This window comes from Pelophylax lessonae, assembly GCF_965119305.1.
Source record: "Pelophylax lessonae genome assembly, chromosome: 4".
In the NCBI taxonomy this organism is placed as follows: domain Eukaryota; kingdom Metazoa; phylum Chordata; class Amphibia; order Anura; family Ranidae; genus Pelophylax; species Pelophylax lessonae.
In genome coordinates this window covers 586,254,967-586,277,463 of record NC_138771.1, presented here as the reverse complement: position 1 = coordinate 586,277,463, position 22,497 = coordinate 586,254,967, and positions in this window count along the sequence as shown.

Genomic DNA, 22,497 nt, shown 5'->3' with positions numbered 1-22,497 from the left:
AGTCTCTACCGCTCCTCAGACTATGCTCTCTGATGCATTTTACCCCACCCACTGGGGCTTGACCATAGAGGATCTCTATGAAAAAGCCCCTGTGGGAGGGGTGAAATGCGTCAGAGAGGGCATAGTTTGAGGAGCGATAGTGACTGAGGCTATCACATACACACATTCTAAAGGGAATTGGCTTAGGCGAGCTATGGTTTCTGGCTTCAAATCTCACTTCCCAGTTACTCTTCACATCGGCACTTCTAAAATCTTGAGTACCAGAAGGGCTTTACACCTCAGGTCTCTTGTTTCAATTCTGCCTTGCAGTGCTACACAATGGTTCTGATTTACTGCACAAAATACAGTTCCATTGGCCATCTTATTCGAAACAACATACTCAATATATGGCTGATTTATCTTAACATTTGTCAGGCGTGAGCCCTTTTTGAAGTATGTAATGCCAGAGGAGTTAAATGGGTTTATCTGTGATGTGATCACTGCGATTGGGTGTCACAGTGATCTAGAGCTGCACAATTCTGGATAAAATGAGAATCATAATTTCTTTGCTTAAAATAAAGATCACAATTCTCTCACAATTCTTGGTGTAACATCGTCTTTCACATTCTACAAAAAAATTGGGCTAACTTTCTTTATTGTTTAGTTTTTTTTATTCATTGAAGTGTTTTTTCCCCCAAAAATTTGCATTTAAAAGACCGCTGTGCAAATATAGTGTGACATAAAATATCGAAACAACTGCCATTTTATTCTCTAGGGTCTCTGCTAAATATATATATATATATATATATATGTGTGTGTGTTTGGGGGTTTTAAGTAATTTTCTAGCAAAGAAAACTGATTTTAACTTGCAAGCAAATCACAAAGAAGGATGATCGAACTTTTGAAAAGTTCGGTTCGACCAGAACACCCGAATTTTCCAAAAGTTCGGTTCGGATTTCAGAACCCCATTGAAATCAATGGGACCCGAACTTCGGTAATCAAAAAACACAATTTTTAAGCCCTAAAACCCAATAAATGCCCCTAAAAAGTGCCTAGGGTTCTGGGTCATGCCCCATTAACTATTAATCACACAAAAAAAGTTCTTAAAAATTGTCATTTTTGATAAAAAAGCCAATTATTGAAAAAATTAAAAAAAAAAAAAGAGAGAGATTTTTGGATTTTTACTTTGGATTTAGTATCTGGGGGGTCTAAAGGGTGTGCATGTGAAGTTTCAGCTCTGTAGCATGTCCAGAACCATGAAAAAAAAAAAGATAATTTTTCAGTAGAACAGGTATGTGGGTCGGGACCCTCCTTTAACTTTATTATTATTATTATACAGGATTTATATAGCGCCAACAGTTTGCGCAGCGCTTAACAAAATGAGGGCAGACATTACAGTTACACTACAATTTGGAACAAAAGGAATCAGAGGGCCCTGCTCGTTAGAGCTTACAATCTAATTGATACAAAAGGCAATAGCTGTGGGGGATGAGCTGATAGAGCAAGTGAAACAGCGTTATTAGTTAGTAGCCAGGTAGGCTTCTTTAAAGAGAAGGGTTTTCAGGGATCGTCTAAAGATGGATAGATTAGGGGACATTCGGACAGATTGGGGTAGAGAGTTCCAAAGAATGAGAGAAGCTCTGGAGAAATCCTGGAGGCGAGCATGGGAAGAGGTGACAAGGGAGCTAGAGAGCAGGAGGTCTTGGGAGGACCGAAGAGAGCGGCTAGGTTGATATTTTGAGATCAGGTTAGTGATGTAGCTGGGGGCAGAGTTGTGGATGGCTTTGTAAACTATTGTTAGCACTTTGAATTTTATTCGTTGGGTGAGTGGAAGCCAATGAAGGGATTGGCAGAGAGGGTTGGAGGACACTGAACGGTTGGTAAGGTGGATAAGTCTTGCAGCAGCATTCATTATGGATTGAAGGGTGGATAATCTATGTAAGGGTAATCCAATGAGGAGGGAGTTGCAATAGTCGAGGAGAGAGATAACCAGGGCGTGAATTAAAAGCTTGGTGGTGTCATTGGTTAAAAAGGGCCGTATTCTAGCGATGTTGCGGAGGTTAAGGCGGCAGGATTTGGACAGGGATTGGATGTGAGCCTGAAAGGACAGTGCAGAGTCCAGGGTTACCCCTAGCACCCTGGCATGTGTGGAAGGACTAATAGTTATTCCATTGATCTTGACAGAGAATTCCGGGGAAGGGGCACGTAGAGGAGGAAATATTATGAGCTCTGTTTTAGATAGATTCAGTTTGAGGAAGTGGTGAGACATCCAGGCTGATATGTCTGTTAGTAGATCAGTGATGGGGTGAGCTGAGGGGTAGAGAGGTAGATTTGGGTGTCATCAGCATAGAAATGGTAGTGAAAGCCATGGGAGGCTATTAGCTGACCCAGGGAGGAGGTATAGATTGAGAATAGTAGCGGTCCAAGGACAGAACCTTGGGGGACCCCAACAGTAAGAGGAGTTGCAGAGGAGTAAGTGGAATTGTAAGTGACACTGAAGGTGCGGTGAGATAGGTAAGATTCGAACCAGTGGAGAGCACAGTCACGGAGACCGAGCAAACTAAGTTTTTTGAGAAGGAGGGGGTGGTCAACAGTATCAAAGGCAGCAGAGAGGTCCAAGAGTAAGAGTATCAAGTAGTGACCATTGGTTTTTGCTGTTAGTAAGTCATTTGTAAGTTTTAGGAGAGAAGTTTCTGTGGAGTGTTGCCGGCGAAATCCAGACTGAAGGGGATCAAGGAGGTTATTCTCAATGAGGTGCTTGCTCAGGCGGTTGTAGACTAAACGTTCAAGGAGTTTGGAAGCAAAAGGGAGTAAGGAGATGGGTCTTAAGTTATTAAGATTGGAGGGGTCTAGTGAGGCTTTCTTTGGTATGGGAGTTACTAGTGCATGTTTTAGAGAGCTGGGGAAGATGCCAGTGGAGAGGGAGAGGTTGAAGATATGAGTTAGAGAGTGTAGGATAGAGTCAGAGGGTGACCGTAGTATTTGAGAAGGAACAGGGTCCAGGGGGCAGGAAGTTAGGTGGGCATTAGAAAAAATTTTAGTAACTTCCTCTACAGTAGTTGGGTTAAACAAGGGAAGTATTGATTGTGCAGGAGGACAAGGTGTGTAAGGTGAGGGAGATATCTTTAGTGTAAAAATCTCTTCACGAATTGTATCAATCTTATTTTTGAAGTGATTGGCAATCTCTTGGGCAGTGAGTAAGTTAGTGGGTGGAGGCAATGGAGGACGAAGTAGAGCGTTGAAGGTCGAAAAGAGTTGACGGGGACTGTGTGAGAGGGTGTTAATGAGAGTGATAAAGTAGGTCTGTTTGGCAGTGTGGAGGCAGGAACTGTATTTTTGGAGGGCAGATTTATATTGACTGAAATCTTGCTGTGACTTAGTCTTACGCCACAGACGCTCAAGAGCACGACTACGTTTTTTGAGGCTTCTGGTATTGTCTGTCTGCCAGGGTTGAAGCGGTCGGGGCCTGATTCTGTGTGTAGTGAGGGGGGCCAAAGCATCCAGGGTAGATGACAGTGAACTGTTGTAGACAGAAGTGGCCATGTTGGGGCAGGAGAGGGATGAGATTGTGTTGAAGAGACCATCTGTAGCAGAAAAAAGAAGTGAAGAGTTCAGATGGCGAAGGTTTCTACGGGTAATTGTTCGGTAGTTGGAAGGTAAGGAGGAGGACAAGGAGAGACTGAAACTAATGAGGTGGTGATCAGAGAGAGGGAATGGAATGTTGGAGAGGTTGTGAGGGGTGCATAGGTAGGAGAACATGAGGTCAAGGCTGTTGCCATTAGAGTGAGTAGAAGCATGTGTCCATTGTTTTAGGTCAAAAGAGGAGGTTAAGCTCAAAAGTTTAGAAGTAGTAGGAGTGTTAAGATTAACAGGGATGTTGAAGTCTCCAAGAATGGTTGTGGGAATTTCAGAAGAGAGAAAGTAGGGTAGCCAGGCAGAGAAGTCATCAAGGAAGCCTGATACCGGTCCAGGAGGCCGATAGATCACAGCAATCCTCAACGAAACTGGAGAAAATAGACGAATACAGTGAGCTTCAAATGAGGAGAGAGACAGAGAAGGCGGTGGATGAAGAACCTGAAAAGTGCTTTGAGGGGAAAGCAGAATTCCAACCCCACCTCCTTTCCGTCCACTAGGCCTGGGAGAGTGAGTCCACAGGAGGCCACCATGGGAGAGGGCAGCAGGAGAAGGAGAGTCAGAGTCTTGAAGCCAGGTCTCAGTAATTGCAAGCAGGTTGAAGGAGTTTGTGATAAATAGGTCATGGACAGAGGTGAGTTTGTTGCAAACAGAGCGGGCATTCCAGAGGGCGCAGGAGAAGGGGAGGTTGGCTCGAGGCAGAAGAGGAATAGAAACCAGATTGTGTGGATTTCAGCTGGTGTCAGAGGATAGGGGGTGACGGGTATGTCCGTCAAAGGTAAATGATGGGGGTCCAGGATTTGGGGAAATATCTCCAGAGGTTAGGAGAAGCAGAAGGGTGAGGGAGGTGATATGGTGGGAGTATGATTTATGAGGGGGGACACATCTCAGTGTCCTGTAGGTTTTATTGGTGTGTGGGTTCAGAATCAGCAGGAGTTGATGAGTGCAGTATAAAGGTGAAGATAGGAGTGAGGGTGATATATACAAGCTGTGGGGCGGAGATAAGGGGTAAAGGAGAGAAAGTTTTAGGAGAGAGGATGCAAACATGAGAAGGAGAATTAGGGATTGCATAATACAGGGTGGTGAGATTGAGATGTAAACTGAATGTGAGATGGAAAAGCAGTATAGAGTCTAAGATCACATGTAGTCTGTCTGTTGGCTTGCAGTTGTATGCTTTGTGCATTCGCTAAAGTGCTGAGCAGAAGTGTGATACTTAATCCAATATTAATACTTTATCCAAGATAATATTTACCAATGCAATCCCAGCCTGTGCAAACCCCTACCTGTGCATCCCATAGAAAGGGCTTACATTTATACTGAGTTGGGTGGCGGTATTGCCAATTAATCAATTAGGATTGCATAGGAGGGACACATGGCTGACAGAATAAACTTCTCACACCAAAAACAGACTACAAGGAATAGCAAGAGGGCAGAATGGCAGAGTAATAAAGATAAGGACAGCTCATAATTTGGGTATAGACAAGAGAAAGCAAAACAAACATCAGTGTTCAATGGACAGAGGTAAAAGATTTTGAAAGCAGCATATGATTACCATTAATCATATGCTTTAACACCTATATTATCTTTTTTTCTGGTTCTGGACATGCTACAGAGCTGAAACTTCACAGGTACACCTTTTAGACCCCCCCAGACACAAAATCACACAAAAAAAGTTCTTAAAAATTGTAATTAATGATAAAAAAAGCCAATTATTGAAAAATTAAAAAAAAAAAAAAAAAGAGATTTTTTGATTTTTTTTACTTTGGATTTAGTATCTGGGGGGTCTAAAAAGTGTACATGTGAAGTTTCAGCTCTGTAGCATGTCCAGAACCATGAATAAAAAGATTGTTTGTATTAGAAAACTTTCTGACAGGGGGTTTGCTTCGCTGCTGTAACACCTTGCCGGTTTAATAGAAGGCATTTTTTTGAGTTCTTTGCAGTCAGGAAAAACATCTGAACTTGTGTATAGTGGTACTGTGCACAAGTTCTGATGTTTTGCCTGCCTCCAAAAACCCCCAAAAAATGCCAGCAAAAACACACCTGGGCATTTTTTTTTGACGCTAGTGTTTTTTTTTACATTTTTTGGGGTTCTTTTGAGGCAGGCAAAACATCTGAACTTGTGTATAGTGGTATATATACACACATACATATATTTATATACACACCTAGACATATATAGGTGTGATAGTAGCAGAAATATATTACTGTAAATATGTCTAGGTGTGTATATAAATATATGGATGTGTGTATATACACCACTATACACAAGTTCAGATGTTTTGCCTGCCTCAAAAGAACCCCAAAAAATGCCAAAAAAACGCTAGCGTCAAAAAAAAAAATGCCCAGGTGTGTTTTTGCTGGCATTTTTTGGGGGTTTTTGGAGGCAGGCAAAACATCAGAACTTGTGCACAGTACCACTATACACAAGTTCAGATGTTTTTCCTGACTGCAAAGAACTAAAAAAAAATGCCTTCTATTAAACCGGCAAGGTGTTACAGCAGCGAAGCCAACCCCCTGTCAGAAAGTTTTCTAATACAAACGATCTTTTTTTTATGGTTCTGGACATTCTACAGAGCTGAAACTTCACATGTACACTATTTATACCCCCCCCCCCCCAGATCTGAAATCCAAAGTGAAAATCAAAAAAATCTCTTTTATTTTTTGTTTTTTAATTTTTTCAATAATTGGCTTTTTTTATCAAAAATGACAATTTTTAAGAACTTTTTTTGTGTGATTTTGTGTCTGGGGGGGTCTAAAAGGTGTACCTGTGAAGTTTCAGCTCTGTAGCATGTCCAGAACCAGAACAAAAGAAAGGATTGTATGTATTAGAAAACTTTCAGCTCAGGGGGTTAGCTTCTCTCCACACCTTGCCGGTTTCAAAGCAGGCATTTTTTTGGGTTCTTTGCAGTCAGGAAAAACATCTGAACTTGTGTATAGTGGTACTGTGCACAAGTTTAGATGTTTTGCCTGCCTCCAAAACCCCCCAAAAAATGCCAGCAAAAACACACCTGGGTTTTTTTTTTTGACGCTAGCGTTTTTTTGGCATTTTTTTGGGTTCTTTTGAGGCAGGAAAAACATCTGAACATGTGTATAGTGGTATATATACACACATACATATATTTATATACACACCTAGACATATATAGGTGTGATAGTAGTAGAAATATATTACTGTAAATGATTTCATTAGCGCAAGCATATATTTCTGCTACTATCACACCTATATATGTCTAGATGTGTATATAAATATATGGATGTGTGTATATACACCACTATACACAAGTTCAGATGTTTTGCCTGCCTCCAAAACCCCCCCAAAAATGCCAGCAAAAACACACCTGGGCTTTTTTTTTTTTGACTCTAGCGTTTTTTTGGCATTTTTTTGGGTTCTTTTGAGGCAGGCAAAACATCTGAACATGTGTATAGGGGGTATATATACACATATATGTCTGAATATATACCCCTAGACATATATAGGTGTGATAGTAGCAGAAATATATTACTGTAAATTAAGGATGCACCGAAATGAAATTCTTGGCCGAAGCCGAATAATAATGATGTGCTTGGCCGAAGGCCGAACGCGGTGTTTCGCATTTTTTCCATTTATTTTGCCAATTTTTTCACCATTACAATAATTAAATGGTAAAAATTTGCTTTTTACTATTTTGTGTTGCTTTTCAGATAAATAAATCAAATAAAAATACAATTTCAAAATATTTATTTAACACTGAACATTTTTGAACATTCCAGCAAATATTAAAGCACAATATAATTTAAAATAAATAAATTAGTAAAAAAAAAAAAAAAATTCTGCCATCTTTGAAGCCCTTTTCTTGAATAGCCTACGTTAGGCCTATAACTGACTGCTGAAAGAATGTAACTCTGTATGTCTACAACAACAAATGTGCATTGAATAGTGCAAAAACTGTGGATGAACCCAAAACAAATGAATAACTGTCCTAGACATAAGCCTACTTAGCCTACTTCTTCAGGAAAAGTGGCAGGTTCTTCTTTATGAAAAGTAGTTTCTCTGCTTTCTCACATGAAAGTCGGTTCCTCTTCTCATCGATGACATGAGATGCAGCACTAAACAGTCTCTCACTGTCGGTGCTTGTGCATGGAGCAGACAAGTACCTGCAGAAATCAGAATAGTGGAAAATTTTATTGCAGTTTTCTGACAGTTGCTCATTTCAAAACGAACAATGACTCCCATACAAGTAGCCTACCTGCATGCCATCTGCGCCAAGTCGGGAAAGCGGCCTTGATTGGTCCTCCAAAATTCGAGAGGGTTATTGCTCCTGGGGATGGGGACTTCTGAGAGATACCCATCTAACTGTTGAGCGGTCGAGCTTGTCCTCTGTCTTGCAAATGGGTTATTCTCTTGGAGGATCTCATCGAACATGTCAGACAGCGAGACTGTGCGCGGCTCATCTGTAGTATGAGCCCGTTTACTCTCTGCGCTGTTTTCATCTCCTGCGCTGTGCATCACCTGACCGTCTCCATCACCTAGCGGCTTTCCCAAATCCAACTCGGCCTGGATCATTTCTCGTGTGCGCATCTTTTTCCCCACATCCAAGTAATGATCCTTATATCGTGGATCAAGCACAGTCGCGATGCAGTACAGGGGTTCTGAGTCCGCCTGACTAAATCGTGTGCTGACAGCTTCTAAGAGCGCACTTTTAGTTGTTTTCACTCCGTGGTCTGTTTCAGCCTCTTTGTTTAAAAGACGCTTTAATGCTGCAAGTAAGGGTATGACGTCTGCCACAGATGCATCAGATGAGCTTATCTCTTTTGTTATCTGCTCAAAGGGGGCGAGAAGAGAGAGAACGTTCTCGATTAACACCCACTGGTGTGCGGTGAATGTCGCGGGCAGGTCATGATCTGCTATGTATGTAGCCAAGACTCGCTTTTGCGCAAAAAGGCTTTCCAGCATATAATATGTACTGTTCCACCTTGTGCTCACATCTTGTTGGAAACGTTTTTGTGGCATTCCGAACTGTTCTTGGATAGATTGTAGGCGCGCATAGGCAAGCGGTGAATGTTTAAAATGGCCAACAATTTTCCTGCCTATCGCTATCACATCTGCTATACTGCGCTGACTCAACAATCCCTCGTTGACCGCCAGTTGAATTGTGTGTGCCATACACCGTATGCCTTTCAGATTGCTATCTTCCATGGCTTTAGCCATATTTCTTGCGTTGTCACTGACTACCGCATGCACTTTAGATCGGTCGATACGCCAAGTGTCAAACATGTTGGCGAACGCCTCGGATATGGCTACAGCTGTATGGGACCCTCTAAACTCTTGTGAGTGAAGCACAATCTTTTGTAGCTTGAAATCTGTGTCGATCCACTGCGCAGTTAAACTCAGCATACTAGTGGGGCTCACATCCGAGCTCCAAATATCAGTCGTGAAGCTGAGGGCTGCAATATCTGTGGCCAAAAGCTCATGGACGTTAGTTGAAACGACGTTATACATCTCAGGTAAGCACACGTCTGAGAAATGCCGTCTACTAGGGATGGTGTAACGGGGCTCAATATGGTCTATAAGCCTGCGAAATCCAACATCCTCTACAACAGAGAATGGTTGATCATCCAATGCGATGAATTCCATTATCCTTGTAGTAATACCTTTAGCTTTGGCACTGTCATTGGCAAACTTTTTTGCCTTTTCTAAGAAGTCAGCCACAGATGGAGTGGGTGTCCTAGGACTGGGAGCTACTTTTCTTTTCGCTGCTGCTGTTGCCGTAGCCGCCGCCGTGTCTTTCTCGTACTCTGCATGATGTTCGGGGTGTCTTGATTTTAAGTGATAAATTAAACTTGAAGTGCTGTACGTTTTTGCAGATGCACCCCCTCTGGACAATTCAGCAGAACAATGTCTGCAAACGGCCGTTTTTGCCTCTTTCTCTGACACTTTAAAGTGCTTCCACACTGCTGACATGTTTGCTGCATAAAGCGCGCGCCTCTCACTCTACGCGGGTTATTTGATTGCGTCCAGGGGTCAAGTCCTGGAAAATAAAGTGTGGGAAACTCACCCAAGATTACCACACCCAACCTCAAAAATAAAAAAAGTGTGTGTTCGTGTATACCGTACATACCTCTCTGTCTCTCATGTCTCTCTCTCTCTCTCTCTCTCATGTCTCTCTCCTCTCGTGTCTCTCTCTCTTGTCCTGGTATGTCTCTCTCTTGTCCTCTCATGTCTCTCTCTCTCTTGTCCTCTCACTCTCTCTCTCTCTTGTCCTCTCACTCTCTCTCTCTCTTGTCCTCTCACTCTCTCTCTCTTGTCCTCTCACTCTCTCTCTCTTGTCCTCTCTCTCTCTCTCCTCTTGTCCTCTCTCTCTCTCTCCTCTTGTCCTCTCGTGTCTCTCTCTCTTGTCCTCTCATGTCTCTCTCTCTTGTCCTCTCATGTCTCTCTCTCTTGTCCTCTCATGTGTCTTTCTCTCTCTCTTGTCCTCTCACTCTCTCTCTTGTCCTCTCGTGTCTCTCTCTCTCTTGTCCTCTCGTGTCTCTCTCTCTTGTCCTCTCACTCTCTCTCTCTTGTCCTCTCATGTCTCTCTCTCTCTTGTCCTCTCATGTCTCTCTCTCTCTCTTTCTTGTCCTCTCATGTCTCTCTCTCTCTTGTCCTCTCATGTCTCTCTCTCTCTCTCTCTTGTCCTCTCTCTCTCTCTCTCTTGCCCCTTAACATAAAATGTGTCCATCAGCGTGACCCTTAGCATAAAATTTTCCCATCAGTGTGACCCTTAACATAAAATAAGGGGCACTCTGATGGGCACATTTTATGTTAGGGGGCACTCTGATGGGCACATTTTATGTTAGGGGGCACGCTGATGGGCACATTTTATGTTAGGGGGCACTCTGATGGGCAAAACAAAACATTTAAATCAGCGTTGCTCTTAACATAAAATATGCCCATTAGCGTGCCCCTTAACATAAAATATGCCCATCAGAGTGCCCCTTAACATAAAATATGCTCATCAGCATGTCTCTTAGCATAAAATAAGGGGCACGCTGATGGGCACATTTTATGTCAAGGGAGCACTCTGTTGGGCACATTTTTTTTTCTTTTTTTTTTAAGGGGCACTTTATAGGGCACTCTAATGAGCATGGCAACATATGGCAAAATATGCCAGTCTGCATACTAATGCTTGTGCAGCTACCGTATTCTCCCCCAAATGTGCTCCACATACCTGAACTGCAGCCAGGTTGGAGCCAAAAGCCGCGAACAGGGGGGCGGGGCGTGCACATAGTGTCACGTCCTAGCTCGCTGGACCGAGTGTGAAGGAGCCGCAGTCAGGAGCAGGGGGCGGGACGCGCGCGCGACGTCACACCCCCTACTCGCGGCCGAACAGGACACCGGCGGCGTGTGAGCAGGGAGCCGCAGTGAGGAAGGGGACTGAAGGACTCCTAGGTAGCGGGCTCGCGGTCCGGGCGGAAGCATCGCGCGGGCCGCCAATGGACCGCGGGCCGCCATTTAGTGACCGCCGCTGACATTGTTCGGCACAAATTTATTCGGCCTTTTTACTTATTCGGCCGAACACCGAAAGTGCTTTTTTTGCTATTTTCGGCCGAATAATGTTCGGTTGCCGAACATTCGGTGCATCCCTACTGTAAATGATTTCATTAGCGCAAGCATTTATTTCTGCTACTATCACACCTATATATGTCTAGGGGTATATATACAGACATATATGTCTATATATACCCCCTATACACATGTTCAGATGTCATGTCTGACATCAAACATGTCCTCAAAAAAGCACTGGCAGTGGCAACCCCTGCAGCATAAAAAATGCTTGGCTGGTGAGAAGCCATATGGGTGTGCCGAAGCTATTCAGAGAAAAGATCATTTCTCTATAGCGGTCACCCTGCTATGGAAGGGTTTTGTCACCCTTCCATAGCAGTCACTGCCAGTTAACCCTACACTACACTACACTACGGTCCCCTTACACTTAACACTTTCCCTACAGAAACTCAATTTTTGAAGCTAACTTAAGTGTAAAGGAGCACTCTAACTACACTAGATATCCCTTTCCTCACACTAAAAATAGCTAAATGACACTTTTAAAGTAAAATTAACAAAACAGCATTCCACTCTCTTCCATGTCCAGGAAAACAATGCTAGGAATATGGCGGGGGCGATCTTATATACTGGGGGGCCTATCACTAATGATTGGTCTAGGGACCCCCTAGTCACTCCAATCACATTCCTAGCATTCTCCTGCCCCCTCAATTGGCTTTTGCTAATGGTTCTGGTCCAATCACGGGCTTTTAAAGCCCATTTCCTGAAGCATTGCATTTTGGGCGGTTCTGGTTGCCGAATTCCGAACTTTTTGGGCAAAAAGTTCTAAATTCGGCCGAACCTCGAACACCCAATGTTCGGGCCAAACCGATGGTCGACCCGAACCGTTCGATCATCCCTAATCACAAATAGGCTTAGTCTTTAAGTGGTTAAACTGACATAAAGTGGTTGTAGAATCAGAAGGTTTTTTTTTAATCTTTTTTATCTTAATGCATTCTATGCTTAGCAATGTTCTTTGGCAGCTGTGAGCAGAGAACGGTTCTGCACTGAATCCTGGAAATGCCGGATTAAGATCGTGAGGGGGTTTGAATTTGTAAACGATTAATCGAGCAGCTCTACAGTGATCGTGTGATCAGAAAGCCGCCCATTCCGCTCCGTTCAGAAACAGTGTCAGGGAGCTGTCAGTGACAGATCTGTTTCTTTGCTGGGAGTGCTAAGCGACCATGCTCCCAGCACAAACAAGGGATGCCAGATGAATGCATATACAGTATGTCACAGCTTGGTATTAAGGCTCACCACCATGCTGACACTTGTATGTGTGACTGGTATTAAGGCGTTATTGAGCAATGTGGCTACATATAAAATGCTTTTTCTCTCCTATGGCCAGTTTACAAATTCTAAATGTAATACAACGGCAAAAATTTGAAAAGGAAAGCTAAAGATAAAGCTATTATGGCATAACAAGCTCAAGTTAAAATGGAAAAGTCATATCAAACATGACCAGAAGGTTTACACTGCATAACCTCCTGTCGGGACAGGTGTCCTTGGTGGTCGGCATAGAGGACAGAAGGTTTACTGAGCTGCAGAGAGGGATCCAGAGTGCTGTGGACCGAGTGGAGCTGCTGGGGCAGAAGTTTCCAGGAAAGCAGAGTCGTGAGTACTGTAAACTGCCCAGGGGTCTGCCTAGTATAGGGGACCACTCCAGAAGGTCAGAGGGATCCAAGAGCCAGCTGACCAGGAGGAAGCTTAGAAAGGGGGTGCCTAAGTCTAAGCCCTGATAAAGGAAAAGGAATTCGCAGCACTCCAGGTTGAGTCAAAATCCAGATTTATTGACTGGACATCCAAATTATGACAATCGTGACAAGGTAGACGCGTTTCACACACTGACTGTGTGCTTAATCATTATCGTCTAAGCCTTAAGTCTAAGCCCTGAATAGAAGTGTGTGTGTGTGTCAAGAGGGTGCTGTTGCGCGCCCTGAAGTGTTAAGCATTGCAGCAGATATACAAGTAGCTACCTCAAAGGAAAGTGTTAAGGGAGCTTCTACAAGGACTTTGTGCCACAGAAAAGTGACAGGAGTCAGTACAGTGATAACAAGTCAGCGTTCATTAACGCCAACCGGCATTCAGCCAGCGTCAAGTCAGCGTCAGCAGACATTTTTTCAGTTGTCCCCCTAATATGGTGCATAGTTGAGCCAGAAGAGTATCCCACTCATCCCTTCTCCCATCCAAGTTCTCAATAAATCAAAAAACCTAAAGATACTGGACTGATTCTTGTCTCAGTGCTCACACTTGAAGAATATGCCTAATTGTGCTGCTGTTAGCGGTAACCTTGGCGGACCCATATCCAGCAAAATGGCTGGGAATCCTGCTACACCTTTAAGTTTGGGTTATGCCAGTGGAGCATAGTAAATGGAGATAAAGAGTAATTAATACTATTTAGACTATACCTACTGATCATGGCTGGTACCGCTCCAGCTTTTGCCTGGACTCCAGCTAATTGGTTTAACCCCTTCACGCAGATGGAACGCAAATATGTGGCCTCGGCTTCAGGGGGTTGTACCGGGGTGATGCCTGCAGCTAGAGGCATCACCCCAGTACAGTTGTTTACAGCCGACTGTCGGCTTTCCTGTAATGACAACCGATGCTGCTGAGCAGCCGCTCGAATGTCATACAAGGAGTGGGGGGGGTGTCATACCCCCCTCTCCCGTGGCCTTACACGGCTCGCCCGGGTCTCCCGTCCCACCGGGAGACCCGAGCAACCAGCTGGCACGTCCGCCGGCTGGCCAAAGACCCGAACAAAGCCAGATTCGGCTTTGATCAGGTTTCCGATGTAAAAACCCAGAAGCAATGTAATGCAGCACTTCCGGGTACTGGAGCTTTAAAGGCGCCAGATTTTTAAAAAAAATTACCGCATTCAAAACAGCCAAAGTTGGCGTTTTGAATGCTTTTAAGTGCAGAGGAGGGATTTGGGGTCTTTAAGACCCCAGATCCCTCCATAAAGAGTACCTGTCACTGCCTATTACTGTCACAAGGGAAGTTTTCATTCCTTGTGACAGCAATATCACATATCTGCATCACTCCGCCTGTGACCCGGACCTATACAGGAAGTAGCGGCTCCGTGCCAGTAAGTGACGGCTGAGCCGGAACTCAGGGGACACCATAGGGAGACTCAATATTCGCTCCATAAGATGCACAGACATTTTCCACATTTTTGGGGGGGGGGGGGGAGTGCGTCTTATGGAGTGAAAAATACGGTAATTAATAACTAATTATTTAAAAAAAAAATTCTCTCTCCTTTTGGATTTTATGTACAGTTTTTAGCAATGCAATACACAACACTCACTGGAGCAGATATTGTGAATATGCCTGTAGCACCCTACCAGGTAGGTGCTAGGCAAAGTATAGTGGGCCTTGGCTGCCTAACAGCAGGGCCATGATTTTCAGCAGGACTGTTATGTCTCCCAGGTGTTGCTATCGAGGCTGGGGAGTCTCCCCACTGGCTCCATGAGAAGGGTTCTCATTGGGCAGTGGAGGAAACCCAATCAGTGGCACATTCAGGCCTGTATCTACCCCAGAAAAGCAGACTCTGCTGCACAGGATTCTGGGAGTGGGTATAAGTCTGAGGGGAATGCATGATGCAGCGTCTTTGGCGGGAAGCAGAGTCCCAGGAGGGAGAGTATGGCTGTCTCTCCTCCTGTCAGAAGGATCGGTTGTCTCGGGTGGCTGCCTGAGAGTCGAGAGAGAGAGCTGAGCTGAGTTGCAGAGAGGATCCGGTGTGCCGAGGACCAGTGGAGAAAGAGGGGTTCAGTTCCAGGAAAGCATGCCAAGTTTGTGAGTACTGTGAATTGCTCCTGAGGGTCTGCCTAGTGTAGAGGGGACCACTCCGGTGAAGGTCCCAGGGATCCAGGAGCCAGCTAGTGTCAAGGGGGTGCCTAGTGAGGACCCTGAAGTGTCAGAGGGGGTGCATAGTGAGAGGACCCTGAAAGTGTGGAGGGGCACCAGCGGTTGGGCCCTAAAGCGTCAAGTGTACAGTGTTAAGGGTTGCAGCAGCACAAGCAGTTACAAGGAGCTACCTCAGCCAGTGAAGGGCTGGAGGGAGCCATTTTGCAGGACTTTTGAGCTAGACAGAGTGCCAAGAGTCAAGAGTTAATACAGTCCTGGATCTTCTGAGTTAACCAAGGAGTTAAAGGTCGAGGTTTCAGCAAAACTGTATTTTCAAGTGCCAGGAAGCGTTGGCTGGCATTCAGCTGGCGTCAGGACAGCGCTAACAGGCATTTTTCTACAAAGTGTCCCAGTTAAACCTAGTTGAGCCAGAGGAGTATCCCACTCATTCCCTTCTCCCATCCCCAACACAAAATAAACAAAACAAACCAAAGATGCCGGAATGGTCATTGTCTCAGCTCTCACACTTGGGTTTTCATCTTAAATGTGTTAGAAGTGTTACCGGTAACAATGGCAGACCCACATCAGTCCCAATGCCTGGAAATCCTGCTACATGACATAGATTTTCAAATAGATGAGTCTGAGCGTTGGATGTCAAGACATTATATGTCGCTAAACAGTTTGTTCACCATGTGTAGTGAGTGAACCAATTATTGTATGGTTGATATTGAGGTTGGTATCGATATGCATATGGGAACTCATCTATTTTTCTCCTTTAGGGGAGTGGTATTGGTATATTTGGGGATGCAACTAGCCAAGCAGTCGCATTTGTTTGTGCGCGTGTGCGAATGCGCGAACGCAGCGTGTTGCATTTAAATGATCAATGCACAGCTTGTAATATATGGGAAGTAAATAATTTATCATCTAGGCATGATTGCCATTTCTACCTATGATTGATTTAGGCTATGGTTTTCATAATCCATACTGTATATGCATATAATAGATTCTAACCTTTTGGTTGCTTCCCTTTTAGGATATTTTGGAATGTGGTTGTCATGTCTGGTGCTTCCGTGCGTGCATGCTGGCGTCATTACTATGCACTGTTGCGTACGTTTGTGTCGAGCATGCGCAAACACAATGTGGCATGGCAGCCATTTTCAAACCATTGAGAGAACCAGCATATATAGCACATGGGAACGAATCATTAATTACTTTGCCTCTGAAGCAGCCGGCCTATGCCCAGCGAAACCGGTCAGGCGTACACACCATCCACCCCTTTGGTCACTCTCCACCCTCCCTGGTGATGGAACAATCGATTTATAGACTTCTGGGACTTGTACCTTTTTGCATAACAAACTGATGACCTGGACACTATGAATTCACTGGACGGATGAGTATTTTCTCACTTAATCCATCATTTACAGTACTTTGGTTTTGTTCTTGTTCATTTGGAGGATATACAATGGATTCATATATCTGTTATGTGCGAAGGAGGCTTTTTTGCTCACACAACTTATTGAAACGTACACATCAGAGACTATTGACATTGCTGTTTGGTGAACATTATGTCTCCTCTGGACCACATACAGACCCTTTCTTTACCACGGATGTGATATACTTCATTAGCCAGGAACTTGCCAAGTTTACCATCTTCATTCATTGGTAACTATTCATTCGAAAAAAGGAGACTTTCCAACTATCTATGCATGAGTCCATCAGTTTGTCACTTACTCTTTCCAGTGCCTCCCCACTTCCCTAATATGGGGATTCCATTACATATACATTATACATTGAACAGTTTACCACTCTTACATTTATGATATATGTGTACTATTTGATGATATGTGGAGTGCTAGGGGTGGTTGTGTGCATGTTTTTAAGTGTGTGTGGTGTGATTTTTTTTTGGTACCATTTACGGATTTTGCTATCCTGCACAGACTCTTTGGTTTGTATTTTTCTGTTTTTTGATAATTAAAGATTATACATTTTGTAGCCCAGTGAGTGTTATACAATATATATTTGCATTGGATGGGTGGTTGAGTATCTATCAAATCAGGTTAAGTTCAGTGTTTCCTATTAGCCTCTTACTGGTATACTCCACCCCATTTTGTGGCGTTTTTGTGGCGCATTTACATTTTTCACACATTTTATGTGTCATTAGGGATAGATCTCTGAGTACCTACCTTTTTTTTTATTTATTTTTTTTTTTTATAAAATATTGCAGTGATCGCCATTTTATTTTCTAGGGTTTCTGCTAAAAAATATATATATATATATATATATATATAATGTTTGGGGGTTCTAAGTAATTTTCTAACAAAAAATGCTGATTTTAACTTGTAAGCAACATATGTCAGAAAAAGGCTTAGGCTCCAAGGGGTTAATTACTGGTGTTTAAGAATTTCTGTCTGGCTCTGCTGGCATTGGGCGTACAAGACACACCTCCTCACTGTCTGTCAAACTCTCTCTGAAGAGCAATCCAACATAGATCACTCTTCAGAGGGCACTGAATGTTTAAACAAAGCCAGAAGCATTGACTTTACTTCATGAGCTATTCATTTAGTCGTCGTCTGGCTGTTCAGAGAAGATCAGAACTTTAAAGAATAAGTTGTCTATTTAAAAAAAATAGAATAAATGCAGATAAAAAAAAAAAGTGCATTTATTATTTTTTGTTATGAGTGCCTGTAAAGCATTGCACCAGCAATCAGCAGATCGCTGGTGCCATGCATGTTTCCTGCAGATCTGTCAGTGTATCTGTGTGCCCGTACATCGCATACGGGCAAGCAGATACACTGGCAGAAAGAATCAGAGAACTACCAAGGCACTCCACAATGCCATGGTAGTTCATTGAGAACTACAAGCCAACAGGGTGTTGGGGCTTGTAGTTCATTCACACACAGTGAGGTGGGTGGAGCCCCGCATGGCTGTACTGATTTCAAAAAGTGACAGCTAGTAAGGGGAACTTCTCACAGTGAGGGGTAATCAGGCAGCAGCTGCAGAATTGGGAAAAGGGTTAGATGTTCCACCCTAAAAATTGGTGCAACATGTAACATATTCCCAAAGGCGAAGCTATCCTTTAGCCCTCATTCGCAATGGAGGCTGGTTTGAAATCATGCAAGTTCAGCTGAACTCGCGCAATATAACCCTCATTTCATTGTGAGTTTGGGGGCGATTTGAAAGCCATCTTTGCGGGTTCATGCACAGATGTCTATTGAAATCAACCCCGAAGTCGGAAAAAGTAGTGCAGGAGCTTGTGGCGCCGCACCGACTCTGATGGTGCCATTGCCTGCACTAAGGTGCAATTTGGCATGCAGTTTGACATGTCAAATTGCCCCGATGTGAACAGGGCTTAAGGCCATTCCTTGATGTTCCCTCAACTGCTTGATTTGCCCTTTTGTTGACCTATTACACTGTTACATATGCCACTGGTAAAAACTACTGGCAAAGCTGCAATAACTGCCTCGTTAGCGCAGTAGGTAGCGCGTCAGTCTCATAATCTGAAGGTCGTGAGTTCGATCCTCACACGGGGCACTAATTTTATGTCATGACGCTCATACTCATGATAATTTCAGATAGGTGTACAGCACTCGTATATGAAAGCAAATTTGCCCATAAGAAATAATGGAAACTCAGGTGATTTGTTCCACAATCATTTATTGGTATAAATAAAGATATGCTGCTATCATATCTATAGTTCAGTACTGTATAAGCATGCCATCCCCTCTGAGCGTCTCCTGGTGCTCACATGATTCCTCCGCTCTCTGCTCCTCTCCTCCCCAGCTGACATCAGCAGGAGTGCTCGGCCCCGCCCGACCGCTGGGGAGAGCAGAGAGATGGGGAGTCACGTGAGCGCTGGGAGACGCTCTTGTGACAGGAGTCACTTTGGTCAGGGGGCCTGTGCAAAAAAGCTTACCTTAGAGTGGTTGGGAAATCCCTGTCTCAGCTCCTCAGGTCACTCTTATGTTTAAGTCACCCTGTGTCTAGTAGGGGCCCAGGGTGACCGAGAAAATGATGGACAACTACTTAATGGACACTGAGAATATGGTTTGGATTACTTCAAATGGGACAGTAATATTTATCCACAATATCCCTGAAGAAATCTAGGATACATTAATTCCACTGTATCAGAATGATGGAACATTGTATGAGCTTTACCATATAGCCTGTTGTAGACCGTCTGATATTCCTGATGAATCAAACCATTGCTTAGATGTGGATTCCATGGTTAATTGAAACACCTATTGTCTCTGCTAGCAAACCTTTGGGGGATGTGTTTATACTTGTAATACCGTGTCCTTTATATTCACTGTTGGTAGGGGCCGAATAGTCTAGTCATCCAGGCTGGTTTAGGTGCTGGGTTAATTAGCATGTTAAGTATAGCATTGTCTAGGTGTGGATTCCCATTCACCTATTGTTTCTGTCAAGAAGGCTAGTTAATTAGCGCAGGTTAATTATATTTCTCTACATTATCATATGTAGATGAAATTGTATAATCAGGCTCACCTGAACTTGTGGGGTATATCTTCTGTGTGAGCTCAATGCATTCTGATGCTCTGGGATGGCAGGTCAGCAACCCCTTTGATTGCGATCTGGGCTTGCTGACCCACCATCCCAGAGCATATGCATGCACTTCTCTAATTTGAGGTTGCGGGCCGAGCATCCCTGCTATAGACCTATTACATATTATTGATACAAGTTGCAAGCTTGCATGTATCTAAAGGCATTGTGATGTAAATAAATCCTAACTCCAGGCTTGGACCCTTTATCTGTAACTTCTCCACACCTCCATGGAAATTAATTCATTACCCAGGTTTCCGTAGTGTAGTGGTTATCACGTTCGCCTAACACGCGAAAGGTCCCCGGTTCGAAACCGGGCGGAAACAAGTTTTTCTTTTTTATCCACTTCTTGGAAAAGGAGATGTTGCTAATATGCTGTTTGTAACACAACTAAGCAAATATGAAATGTGTTAAAACCAAACTCCAGACACAGCAGGCTAACCAGAGTTGAAGCTGATTCAAAAGCTGCTTCCCACCATATAAACTTTCTTCTATATTGCAGTGATCGCCATTTTATTCTCTAGGGTCTCTGCTAAAAAAAAAAAATATATAATATTTGGGGGTTCTAATTTTCTAACAAAAAATACTGATTTTAACTTGTCAGCAACATATGTCAGAAAAAGGCTTAAGCTCCAAGGGGTTAATTACTGGTGTTTTTAGAATTTCTGTGTCTGCATTGATGGTGGCACTAATCACTCTACATTGATGGGGGGTACTAATCATTCTGCATTGATTGGGGCACTAATCACTCTCCATTTATTGGGGCGCTAATCACTCTGCATTGATGGGGGGCACTAATCATTCTGCATTGATTGGGGCACTAATCACTCTGCATTGATGTGGGGCACTTATCACTCTGCATTGATGGGGGCACTAATCACTCTGCATTAAGGGGGGCACTAATCGCTCTGCATTAAGGGGGGCACTAATCGCTCTGCATTAAAGGGGGGCACTAATCACTCTGCATTGATGGGGGGCACTAATCGCTCTGCATTAAGGGGGACACTAATTACTCTGCATTGATGGGGGCACTAATCACTCTGCATTGAGGGGGGCACTAATCACTCTGCATTGATGGGGGCACTAATCACTCTGCATTGATGGGGGCACTAATCACTCTGCATTGATTGGGGCACTAATCACTCTGCATTGATTGGGGCACTAATCACTCTGCATTGATGGGGGCACTCATCACTCTGCATTGATGGGGGCACTCATCACTCTGCATTGATGGAGGCACTAATCACTCTGCATTGATGGGGGCACTAATCACTCTGCATTAAGGGGGGCACTAATCGCTCTGCATTGATGGGGGCACTAATCGATCTGCATTAAGGGGGGCACTAATCGCTCTGCATTAAGGGGGGCACTAATCACTCTGCATTGATGGGGGCACTAATCGCTCTGCATTAAGGGGGGCACTAATCGCTCTGCATTGATGGGGGCACTAATCACTCTGCATTGATGGGGGGCACTAATAACACTGCATTGATGGGGGCACTAATCACTCTGCATTGATTGGGGAACTAATCACTCTGCATTGATTGGGGCACTAATCACTCTGCATTGATTGGGGCACTAATCACTATGCATTGATGGGGGAACTCATCACTCTGCATTGATGGGGGCACTAATCACTATACATTGATGGGGGCACTCATCACTCTGCATTGATGGGGGGCACTAATCACTCTGCATTGATGGGGGCACTCATCACTCTGCATTGATGGGGGCACTCATCAATCTGCATTGATGGGGGCACTAATCACTCTGCATTGATGGGGGCACTAATCACTCTGCATTGATGGGGGCACTAACCACTCTGCATTGATGGGGGCACTAACCACTCTGCATTGATGGGGGCACACATCACTCTGCATTGATGGGGGCACTAATCATTCTGCATTGATGGGGGCACTAATCACTCTGCATTGATGGGGGGCACTAATCACTCTGCATTGATGGGGGCACTAATCACTCTACATTGATGGGGCACTAACCACTCTGCATTGATTGGGGCAATAATCACTCTGCATTGATGGGGAACTAATCACTCTGCATTGATTTGGGCACTAATCACTCTGCATTGATTGGGGCACTAATCACTCTGCATTGATGGGGGCACTCATCACTCTGCATTGATGGGGGCACTCATCACTCTGCATTGATGGGGGCACTAATCACTCTGCATTAAGGGGGGCAAACCTGGAAAACCAGTTGCCAGTAGCAACATCATCAATACCAGCTAACATCACACACCTCACCAAAGAGAAGCAGTTGCAGCCATCACATTAGGGGTGAGTTAATTAAATGTTTGACCAAACATAACAGGCACATTTTTAAGTTGATAATTTTGTACGGCGCCCAAATGATTTTAAAAATACCCAAATGGCCCTCGGCAGAAAAAAGGTTCCCCACCCCTGTTCTACATCCTGCAAAGCTAATCTTTCTCCTGCGTAAGGGTCTTCAGCTTTATTTTTTCTAACTGTGCATTTTGTCATGTTTGACGTACATTTTTTCCATGCAGCAAATGTGCATCTCATGAAATGCTAAAGTGTTAATGCAACCTTAGTAAACACTGTAGGATGTTTAATTCAAGATTTTGTTGAGGCAACAGGAGCAGGAATATAACCAATGAAATATGTCCTATATTCAGTTGGTTGGTGATTACTGCAGAAATCTACACTACACTGATGGCAGATACGTGCAACCCTACATGCTGCTCCAAGCTCCCTGGTGGTCTAGTGGTTAGGATTCGGCGCGCTCTCACCGCCGCGGCCCGGGTTCGATTCCCGGTCAGGAAAGATCATTTTAGAGTTGCCTCTGATTAAATCCTCCACTATATAAAACAAATGCTTTTTTCAGAAATTTCGTAGCTGCCTCAGTCCTATATTCTGATGTAATGTTCACGAATCTGACAATCACAC